Below are 12,127 nucleotides of genomic sequence, written 5' to 3'. Positions count from 1 at the left end.
CAAGAACCCTGAGTATCCAATGTTATGACCTCAGGTGAGGGATGTCTTTTTTATACTGTCCTTGAGCAGCTGGAGGTTATAGACATAATGACATAAGACTATATTCAGTAGGCTAGAAGACACTTATCTGCACTTGCTGTTAGCAAGGAAGCTTCTCCCCAGTGTTTTCAAAGGTCTAGCCTCTCTATAGTAGGTTCAGTTTTGGACAAATGGGTGGAGGAGCCATGCGGCAAGAGAAATAGCAGGAATTTTGCCAAAAAGAAATCGCCCATTCACTTCAGGGTGAAAAATATGTTTTAGTACAGACTTAGAAGAGTGTGGCTTCTCATCAGTGGCATAAGCTCAGCAGCATCATGGGATAAGCCACTGATACATGCTGTATTGCAGGAACTCCAAAACATGACAAGAAATGTCACAAATGCTAACATACACCATATCCTTTTTGTAACGAGTACAGAAAAGTTATATGGATATATAGAACCGGTAAGTAGTCTCTCTTGTGGCCAAGTATCAGAATGGGGTTTGCCACATTGATCCCAAGATACTTAAAAAAGTGATGGATGTGTCATAATTGCATGGGGCATGGCATGGTAGGGTGTGTCTGTTTTCTAGGCTACTAAAAAATTAGAGGCAGAAAGAATTACTCGAACCCAGGAACATAAGCCTACCCAAACATAATATAAGATAGACAAATAGCAAACAAAAAAGCATTAGTAGCTCCCCTACTGGTAGGGTAAAGAGGCTTCATGGAGGCCGTTCAGGTAGCAGTCCTTGTCTTTAATTGTTCCAGCCCAAGGACCACACATGAGAGTAGTCAAGCCTTTAGATCTGTGAAGATTTGGCCTGAGTTATCACAGCATGTAGGACCTAGCATCCATGACCAGTACTAAAACTGCACCATTATATACATCTAATCCAGATGAGCTTTCAGAGAGCAAAAAATATTTTTAAAAATACAGAAAAGAAATTCAAATAAACAAATGTTTCACTTTTGTATTCTTATTTATTATCCCAGTAGCAAGATCATAAATAGATGAGGGAACCATCTGTGGTAGAAATGATAAAGAAATGAAATAGAAGGAAAAAGTTGTTTTTTCTGAGTACCTTGCCTTATATTTAGTCGTGAAAGATCTGACCAGGCTATATACTCTCTTTCAGAAGTTCGTATACAGAACCTTCTATAGAGGAGAAAGAAGATCAACTGACTTGTCTGGATGGGATTGTTATAGATCACATTTTTTCCTAAGCTGGGGGTCTTAGAAGTCTACTGATGTCTTTTGCACTGCATATGGAAAAGTCAGACCCATAAAAATACAAACTTATTTCTATTTTTTTTTTTTACAAAAACTTCCATACATTTATTGCTCAGCTCATTCTTAGGGCAAAGAAAAAGAAAAAGGGAAATCAGACTTTTAATTTAAACTACAAATCTTTCTAGGTAGTATTAAATTTTTCAGTCTGAATTAAATAGAGCATAAATATTTATGAATTATCTTGATTCTCCTCCAGTGGAGGAGTTGTACATGATTTTGTTGCGAGTTTTGTATTTTTTCCCAAAACCATTAGAAAATGAGCCACTTTTGCTTTTGTTTCTTGAACCACTACACTCACTTCATCCTGAAAGTCTTGTAAAAAGACCTAGTAAAGAGCCCTTCGAAATACAGACATCAAAATTGAAGGCATAGAAAAACATATCTACTGAAAGTTAAAAATCTGTTGTTGTTCTATGTTAAGCAAATCAAACAACTTTGCTTCACAATACCCAGTCTTTTTATATTTGTATTAAATTGATACCCTAAAAAAACATCTAGTGATTGTTTATATGGTGAGTTTGTCTAAGTTGTCAAATCCCTTTGATTTATTTTAATTTTATGTCCGAGACCGGTACTCTAACTCAGTATCCTTCTGCTTTCGCTCATTGGCTCTACCAACTGAGCCAAGCTTCCAACCCCAATTAAATCCCCTTTAAAATAAGAATAACTGATTTAGGAGTAACTTTTTTTGCGTACTTCTGTTTTTTTCTATACTGTTAAATAATTTTTGATGCAGTTAAATCATATTTCCTTTGTTACAAATGTTTTACGTTGTTTTTACATTACATAATCCTTGTACTTGGTTTTCTAGAATGATTTTTAAATCTCTAGTCATTTTAGTTGGACATAAAGCTTTACAAACTGACATTTTTAACATATATCTAGTATGACTCTATAATCCACAAATCAAACTAATAGATTGGAAGCCAATAAGAGTCAAATTGTTGGTTACTAAGAACTTGGAAAATCCACCAGGTTTGTTATGATGTTGAAAAGTTTAGATGATAAAAATGTATTTCAAGTTGTTTAGCATGATTTGTCTAGGCACCAGAGTTCTGTGAGGGGGAAAAAATGAAATCTCTCTTGAAGTTCACATAGATATATAAAAAGTGCTTCAAGTTTATAAGGCATAAAGCCAATAGGCCCCAAATAAAGTTTAATTATAAAGCCATGCTGGATGTGAAAAACAATGAGGTCAAGTAGAAAGTTCTTCAAGGAAAATTAATATATAACTGAAATGGTATCTGGAGCTTTAAAAATTATAACTAGCAGACTAAACTTAGAAATCAATCATCTTATAAATATGTTAGAAACAATAGCAAGAAAGAAAAACAAATTGAGTCTTGAGGTAAATGCTTGATGAGAAATGTACTCATCACCTTGTTCATGTAATTGTAACCCCTCTGTATGGTATTTTCATAGTAAAAAAAATAACTTATTAATAAAAATTCAATCAATTGCCTTTAAATCAAAGATTGGGGGGCTGGGAAGGTGGCTCAGGGGTAGAGTGCTTGCCTTGCATGCATGAGGCCCTGGGTTCGATTCCTCAGCACCACATAAGCAAAAAGAAAAAAAAAAAGAAAAGAAAAAAAAATAAATAAACTTTAAATCAAAGATTGGATGATTATTCTTCATCAAAATTTCTTAACATATGACTGGTGCATATATTAGAAGTCATTAAATTGTTGCTTTGCTGTTATCTGGCCCTTCTGATACAATTAGGGATACTGTATTACTCTTTGTGTAATCACCTCAAATCCAGACTTCTTTTGAATAACTCAACTTAGAAGTTCCTTTGCTATACTCATATCCTGACACACTCTTTAACTATTCTATACTTGAGTATTGATATAGTGAACAATATTCGTGTCAAAATAATAAACAAATAAGCTACCACTAATTGAGGGCTATTCATTCACAATTCAATTAAGAAATTATTTTAGGCAGTTTTATGTACATAGCCTCTGCTAAAGGCTGAAGATACAATGATGAGCAAGACAAAGGTTATTTCTAGTCTTGTGAACTGTAAAGTTTTGTATGGAAAAGAGACACTATGCTTGTAGCTCATGCCTATTGTCCTAGCTACTCAAGAGCCTCATGTGGTAGACAACTAGCCATCACATACACACACACAAACAACCTCGGGGATACCGTTCCAATCCTTAGTTCATGCCCCCATAATGGTAATAAATAAAAGAATTAAGAGGTACAAGACAATTATTACACAAACCATATGACTGACAGTGTTACACAGCAAGGAAAGGAAAGAAGGTACTCACCTATTCAGATCCACAGTCTAAGAACAAGTTGGTGAAAAAATGTTCCCAGAAGACCAAACAGGAGCATAGGGGACCCAAGAAACTTCCCAATAGCAACCTCTTATGGGTAGGCACAGTTAAGTATCACATTTTCGTTCTTGCTCTGAAGAATGCTATGACCAATTACAGAAAACCTAATGGGTTAGGTGACTCATAAAGGAATGGAATGTTCATAGATACCTTCTATAGTTTTCCAGTAGTGTTATCAAGTAAATTGAATAGGTCTGGGAAGTTGACTCAGTGGTAGAGTGCTTGCCTTACAAGCATGAGTCCCTGGGTTCGATTCATCAGCACCACATAAGCAGAAAAAAGCTGGAAGTGGTGCTGTGGCTCAAGTCGCTAGCCATAAGCTGAAGAGCTGAGGGACAGCACCCAGGCCGAGTTCAGGCCCCACAACCAACAACAACAAAAAAGAAAGAAACTTGAGTAGTCCAATGTGATAGCTTAAGATCAGAAATATCTTTTTTTTTCAGTTATACCCAACACTGAACAACTCTACACCCAGGGAATGTGTAGACGCTGAGCAAGCAGTATTTGAAGGAGGAAGGACTATCCCTCCTGCATCTTTTACAGCAATCATATTCAAAACAATAAAACTTTAGTACCAAAAAAAGAAATACCTTTTCTCATGATACTTGCATAGGGGGAGGACCGCTACACAAAGTCCAACACAAAACATTTCTTCTCAGTTATAGTAAGTAAGAAATCTTTTCCTCGGTGTGCTTCACTATACAGGCTTCACTAAGGTGAACTCAGTTTTGCCTATTCCCCAGAGGATAGAGAAGCCATGAATCAGGAGCATGGGCACAACTTTTGCCAGAAAAAGAACTGCCAGTTTCCTTTAAGGAGAGAGGACAAAACAGAACACGGGAAAAGTGTGTTAAGAAATAAGGTAAAGACTGTGGTTCCTGATCAGTGGAATGTGCTTACAGCCATGAAGGATAAGCCATGTATTAAATGCTGTACTATGGAGGAACCAATAGACAGCTGTCTATTTGCCTATGTGCAAATGGGGATTGGCTACACTGAACATAAGATCACGTTATAGAATTATTAAAAAGAAATTTATTAATAAGGTTCTTAGTGAAAATACTGTACAGAGGGGTTACAATTACATGAGCAAGGTAAAGTTAAGGAGTACATTTCTTATCAAGCATTGTTGCCTCCTCCTTTGTTTCCCCTTACCATCCCGGCCCTCCCACTCCCCTGCCCCAACCCCACCCTGCCCCTCTCCCACCAATCCCCCCATACACACGCCAAAGGGAACCAGGCACCAGTAGTTCAAACTTGTAATCTTAGCTACTTAGGAGACTAAAATCTAAGGATCAAGATTCTAAACCAGCCCATTCTGTAAGAACCTTACCTCCAATTAACCCACAATAGCTGGATGTAGAGCTGTGATTCAAGTGGTAGAGCACTAGTCTTGAGCAAAATAGTTGAGGGACTGCCCAAGGCCTGAGATTAATCTCTAATACCAACACATACACAACACACACACACACACACACACACACACACACACACACACACACACACACACACATGCATGCACGCACACACACACCACAAAACTGGATTGAGCCTAACATGGTAGGGGTGTGCCTATGGTCCCAGGTGCACAAAAAGCTGAGAAAGTAGAAATCAATTGAGACCTTATACTAAAAGGAACAGCAAATAAAAGGCATTAGTTGTTTCCCACCTCAGGCTGGAGGGCCCCTATAGCAATAGTTTAGATAAAAGCATAATCTCTATCTAGTTCAGCTCAGATACTACACTGTGAGTAAATAAGTCTTTAGATGATTAAACATAGGGCCTTCAGCCATCACACACTGTGTATCAGCCAGCAATAGTGACCCATAACCTCAAATGTACCATTATGTACATCTACGCTGAGAAAGCTTTCAGATATGTAGCCCAGAAAGTATCTGATAGCCATTGTATAGAAACTCACCAAAGTATCAAACCATACCTGTCTTGAAATTCTGATTTATAAAGTTATGAGCAAATAGTTGTTTTAAGGTGCTAGGATTTGAGTAATTTGTACATAGCAGAAACCAGGTGAAGGGAAGTGATTGGGTAGAGAGGAAGGTTAGCCAAGAGTTAAATCCTTAAAAAAAAGAAGAGTTAAACCCTCAAGTTAGCTAAGAGATGAAGTTCATTATACTACTTAACTACTTCTGTGAATATCTCAATTTTGACTTTGTAAAACCCACTGACATAACCATATTATATACAGCATATTACAATATAGGAAAAATTATAATCACCATATTTCGATTATAATCAAAAATATAATCAGCCTATTTTAGAATGTTGCAAATTCTACCAACATTTCACAGATTTCTTCAACAAGTAAAGATTTAAAAAAGGGGGATTGTCCCCCAACAACAAATCTTCAAGAAACAGCTGACTGTATTCATGATTTCAATATACATGTACACTCCCCTACCCACCCCCCCACCCCCCCACACGAATGTATGCAACAGCTCAACCTACTCACAAACATCCACTCAACATGAATCAAGGATCTTCCTGTAGTAGTTGAACTTTTAAATTTTTCAAGTGTTGTAAATAATTGATAACAGATACATAAGCAATTATTTTCTGAACAGCACTATGCTATGGAAATGAGAGTTCACTATTATTATTACATAAAATATCTTTGAATCTCAAAAGAATTAAATAAGAGAATCTGAATTTGGGGGCTATATTTCTACCAGCTATCCTACAAAGGCTTAATGAGATGATACTAATAAGATCCAAAAATTAAGCACTAAATTAATACAATGAAATGTATATATGAGTAAGTGAAGGGAAAGCCACTGGTCAGAGAAACCTATGCTGTCTCCATCTCTCAGCCGGCGGCACACTGTGGCCATTTTGATGCTGCCTGGGCCATGGAGTTGTCTTCACCAGAGCAGTACCCATGCTGGCATTGGAACTGGGAGTGGTACGGAGGGAAGAGAAGGCCACTGGGGTGGCCACCCTGGGGAAGGGGATGGGGCAGTGGGAAGGGTGGTGAGGCCCTGGCAGAGGCTGGTGAGGGGAGGAAGTAGGCAGCAGGCCAGTGGCACAGGCAGCAGCAGCAAAGCTGCAAGTTCTGGTGGCTAGGCTCTGGGGAACTTCTGTGAGGTGGGATGGTGGGGATGGATCCCCTAGGGCTTGGCAGCCTCCTAAGGAATGGACAATGAGAAATGAGATAAATAAGCAGGCTAAAGACTTAAAGAGAAACTTCTCTAAAGAGGAAAAAAGGATGGCCAATATACACATGAAGAAATGCTCAACGTCCCTAGCCATAAAAGAAATGCAAATCAAAACAACATTGAGATAGCACCTCACCCCAGTTAGAATGGCTATAATCAAGAACTCTAATATCAACAGATGCTGGTGGGGATGTGGACAGAAGGGAAACCTACTGCATTGTTGGTGGAGTGTAAACTTGTTCAACCACTTTGGAAAGCAGTATGGAGGTTCCTCAAAAGACTCCACATATAGAGCTCCCCTATGACCCAGCAATCCCACTCTTGGGCATTTACCCAAATGCTCACAAACAAGACCACACTAAAGTTACCAGCACAACTATGTTTATTGCAGCATTATTTACCATAGCTAAGATATGGAACCAACCCAGATGCCCCTCAGTAGATGAATGGATCAAGAAAATGTGGTATATACACAAATGGAATTCTATGCCTCCATCAGAAAGAATGTCATTACCCCATTTGTTAGGAAATGGAAAGACTTGGAAACAATTATATGAAGTGAAGTAAGCCAGGCCCAAAGAAACATAGGTCCCATGGTTTCCCTTATTTTCAATATCTAGTATATGTCTGAGTAAAGCAGAAAAGGTCAGATAAGTTGATGTTAGAGAAATAAACCCTAAGATATCAATTCAAATTCTTTCAGGTGATTGTTTCTAACACATTTATAAGATTATTTCTTTGTTGCTTTGTATGTCCCTCCCCCATGGTATATCCCCTGCTTTCACTGTACTTGATGTCGGTATAATTTGTGGAGGGGAAGGGAAAAAACAAATCATTTAAATAGGTATACAAGTGGATCCATTGCAACAATGAGATATACAAGTTGTTATGTCGAAAACGAACTTTACAACTTTGGTGGGGGGGTAGGATTGGGTGAGGGGTGGGAGGAGGTTGGAGGGAAGAATGGGAAGGGATGGGAAGGGGAAACAAAGGAGGAGGCTACAATGCTTAATAAGAAATGTACTCATTATTTTGCCCATGTAATTGTAACCCTTCTGTACAGTATTTTCACAATAAAAAAGGGATTGTTATGAGGAATCTGTGCTAACTAGGATTCAAATGTACTTGTGGACCTGGGATAGTTTATCTTGAAGAATAAAGTTAGATAATAATAAAAATAAAAATATAAATGATAATAATAATAATAATGATAATGATAATAATAAGTTGATATTAAGGTGGATCCATAGCACAGTGGTAATCCTTGCCTAACACACAAGACTCTGCAGTACCACAGTATATGTGTGTGTCTGTGTGTTTGTGTGTGTGTTTGTGTGTGTGTGTTTGTTTGTGTGTATTTCATAACTTGTTGAAACTTGTTCAAACTAGGTACAAGCTTTAGACCACTTTGGATTACATTTTCATTTCCTTACATTTACATTATTCATAAATGTATAAAGATACTAAAAATAAAACATTTTCAATTATAAAAAGAAAAATAGTAGACAATTTTCCATTGTGCTATATGCTCTAAAAATACAAGATTATTTGAGAAATGTGTAACAGAGATTCCTTCACTTTCAAGGATCCAAAGATTCACAGAAAGAAGTAATATTCAGCAAATGTTAGTCTGTAAACTAGGAATTAAAAAGGAGGTAACTAAATGATGATAGGAAGGAAGATTAAGAGAAGAAACAGGAACTAAGTGATATAGGGTTGATTGTATTGGTTTATAGAAAATGCAAAGCGAGAACTTGACAAGAAGAGAGGAAAGCGTTTCCATCAAGATATATCTTTGTTAGCTGGAGATTTGACAGGTTAGGATAAACTTATTGGATCAGTATCTCTTCATCCTAATTGGCTGAAAAAAATCACAGTAATAAGAAGACCAATTATATATTTACCTATCTAAACCAGGTCAGCACAGAATACACACAGGAACTCAGAGTAGCCTATATCATAAGACAGTGAAAAAGCTATTTACTAGAGTTTGGGGAGGTACCTGTATCTCTTTTATGTTATTCTAGTAATGGCTTAATATTTTAGCTTTGTATAAAAGATTTAAAACTGCTTTTGAATTACCATCTATTTCACAAGGATTCCAGAGTTTAAACCTTTCATCTCTGGCTGCACAGAATAAATCAGTAGTACCTGAAATTTACTAACTACTTAAAAAGTAGGTATGTGGAATAAAAAGATACAAAATATAATGCAACACAGGCAGGTTTTCACAGCTCAGGGTGACATTTAGCCAGTGATGCAAATGAAACAGCTAGGTGACATGGAAAGACCTAAACTAATCTAGCCAGGTGCTTATTCTTAAACAAAAGAGAAGGAAGTTTAACAGGTGAATGAACACAGAAGGACTGTTATTTCAGAGGTCACATGACTTGCTGTCAAAGCACCAGCTTTGACTGTACTTTCTAACATGCTTAATGCATGATACACGCCACTATGTGCACAAGTACACACACATACCCGCACACACATTGAACAACCAGTTGTTTTCATTCTAGTAATTTTTATCTTTAGATGTTCTCTCACACTTATTCAGAGTCTTCTGAAGTGTAAGAGACCTGAAAGCTATTATATTATATAACAGAAGGAAGAAGAAAACTAAATTCCCATATCTTGATTCTTTCACTATATACTCAGAAGGGGATTGCGATATATATATATATATATATATATATATATATAATGTATACACACGCATATATACATATATACATACATGTGTGTAAATACACACATACATGTATACGTGCACATGCATGTGTATGTATATACACGTGTATACATACATACATACATATATACATAAATATATATATACATATATCTATATCCTCTTCTCCTGAATTTTTTATTCAAAACAAAATTTTTAGACTTCAAAGATTGCAGAGGAGCAGCTGGGAGCTAACTGAGATCTCATGAAGAAACCAGTTTTAGTGTTCCAGTGAAAAATCCAAGGCTGAAGAGTCACCCAAGTGAACCATCATAGTACAGAGAGTTTGGTCAGAGAGGAAAAATTCAGGCAGCCTGTTTCAGGAGACAGATTTGAGCATACACCAGTGACCGAGGTGGCAGTGGCTGTGGCTGCCAACATAGCAGTAGACCAAGCCTGAGAAAAAGGTGCCAGAAACGGAGTGCAAGCATCTTCTACTCACCACCAGTGTGAACTGACAAGGAGCAAAAATCTTCATCCTGCTGACCACAGATGGATGCAGATCACAGATGGCCTGAAAAACCAAGGGAAGGTGTGAGTACCCAAAAGGACATTCCCACTCCTTCTCACAGAACAGCATTTGGAAGGTAGCTCTTCCCCTATCACTCCAGAAGTATGTCATCTTTCATACTGGCAAAGACCGGGCCAGGGCAGCCAGTAGATACCTCAGGCCTTAGAATTCGACACTGCTGAGCCATTCTTCAACAGGCCAAAGCAACCCAACCAGTGGGACTCAGCTCCATCCTGAGGAAAGTTGACCTTTCCAGACGGGGGAAGGATCACCCAAGGCAGGGCAACTTTCTTCACAGAATAAACAGCCAGAAGAGTCCCCACCCCTCTGCAGCATGGCAGCAGCAACTCTCCATGCTGCGGGAGGTTAAAATAAATAAATTCAAAACTGAAGAGTAAGAGAAAATCCCAGGACCAGATGGATTCACAGCTGAATTGTACAAGGCCTTTGAAGCAGATCTCAATTGATACTCCCCCAACTCTTCAATGAAAATGAAAGTTCACTACCAATCTCGTTCTAGGAAGCCTCCAAAACTGTCATCCTCAAAACAGACAGGGAATCATCAAAGAAACAGAACTCTAGACCCATTTCTCAGATGACCATCAGTGCAAAACTACAAAATCCTCGCCAATCAACTTCAACAATTCATCAAAAAAATCAAACACTATGATCAAACAGGATTCATTCCATGGATGCAAAGCTGGTTTAATACATGCAAATCAATAAATGTAATGCATCATATCAACAGGAGCAAGGAAAAGAATCAAATGGTAATATCAATACATGCAGAAAAAAATTTGACAAGATCTAACACCACTTTATGATGAAAGCTATGCAGAAACTAGGAATCCATAGAATGAACATTCCTCAATATAAGAAAAGCTGTGTATGACAAACTTACATTACAACTTATATTATAACTAGCATTATACTTAATGGCAAAAAGCTAAAGCCATTTCCTCTAATTTCAGGAACAAGACAGACTGTCCATCTCTCCACTCCTTCTAGTATTAGATTGCCTAGCTACAGCAATAAAACAAGATGCAATCTTTAAGAAGATCCAAATGGGGAAAGATGAAGTAAAACTCTCCCTCTTAGTAAATGACATGATCTTGTATTGAAAGAATCCCCTAGACTCCACCCCCAAGTTATTTGAGCTGATCTGAAACTTTGGCAAAGTAGCAAGGTATATAAAATTAACCCTCAAAAGTCAGTGGCTTTTCTGTATGCCAACAATGAGAGTACCTCTATCTCCTCAAATAGTTATGCTTTCTTTCTGTTAAAGCATTCAAACTCCTCTCATTGCTCTTTTGGAAACATGCATTATATATTTTCGTAGTCACTCTGCCATAAATACAAGTTACTTCTACTGAATTATAACTCTGTACATACTGGCCATCTCTCCATTCCCATTCCTAACATCTATCTCTTATAAAATCACTGTTCTATTTTCAATTTTTGAGAATTTAAGTCCTACCATGAGTGAAATTATGCAGTATTTGCTTTTTTGTGCTTGCCTTACCTCACTTAACATGATCTCCAAAGGCCACAGTAACGTCAGCATCAAAGGCCAACACTGTTCCAACCACAATAGAAACCAGTTCTATTCAAAGTTCTAAGTAGGTGAGTGACTACTGTCCCTCCATAGAAAGCAGTCACAGCTTCCCTCTGTTTCTAAACCCTTTGAAAGACAACTGTACATTAGCCAGAAAATAGGGATGAATTAAGCAGTTAATAAATTTTAAAAACCCAACCTAAATACTAAGTATCATATTAACCTCAGATTCATAATTAGAAAATGCATAGTTTGCAATAAAAGTATTTGCTATTAATGAATGTAAATTAAAGCAACCAGTTTAATAAATGTTGAACTATTGAAACTAATATTGAAGCATTTGTTTGCCCTCTTCACAAGTTAATAAAAAAAAAACAAGTAAATTAGAGCACTGTGACATATCTCAATTTAAGAAAGAAAATCCTTCCTTTTAGAATGACTGATTAATGAAACTTGAATTAAAAATCAACCTCAAAGATATTATGAGAGAAGGGGCTGG

At 37.3% G+C, this 12,127-nt stretch overlaps 1 long non-coding RNA gene across 1 annotated transcript in view; it reads right to left on the bottom strand.

Moving 5' to 3' along the window:
- LOC138828796 (uncharacterized) overlaps nucleotides 1-12,127 on the bottom strand; it is a 188,907-nt gene that overhangs the window by 135,647 nt on the left and 41,133 nt on the right. Inside the window, exon 6 of the long non-coding RNA XR_011372365.1 lies at nucleotides 10,005-10,076. This is a non-coding gene — a long non-coding RNA (uncharacterized lncRNA). The remainder of the gene's footprint in view (nucleotides 1-10,004; nucleotides 10,077-12,127) is intronic.

Source organism: Dipodomys merriami, unplaced genomic scaffold (assembly GCF_024711535.1).
Source record: "Dipodomys merriami isolate MVZ:Mamm:240054 unplaced genomic scaffold, mDipMer1.0.p SCAF_164, whole genome shotgun sequence".
Lineage (NCBI taxonomy): Eukaryota > Metazoa > Chordata > Mammalia > Rodentia > Heteromyidae > Dipodomys > Dipodomys merriami.
This window is presented reverse-complemented; position numbering and strand designations above follow the sequence as displayed.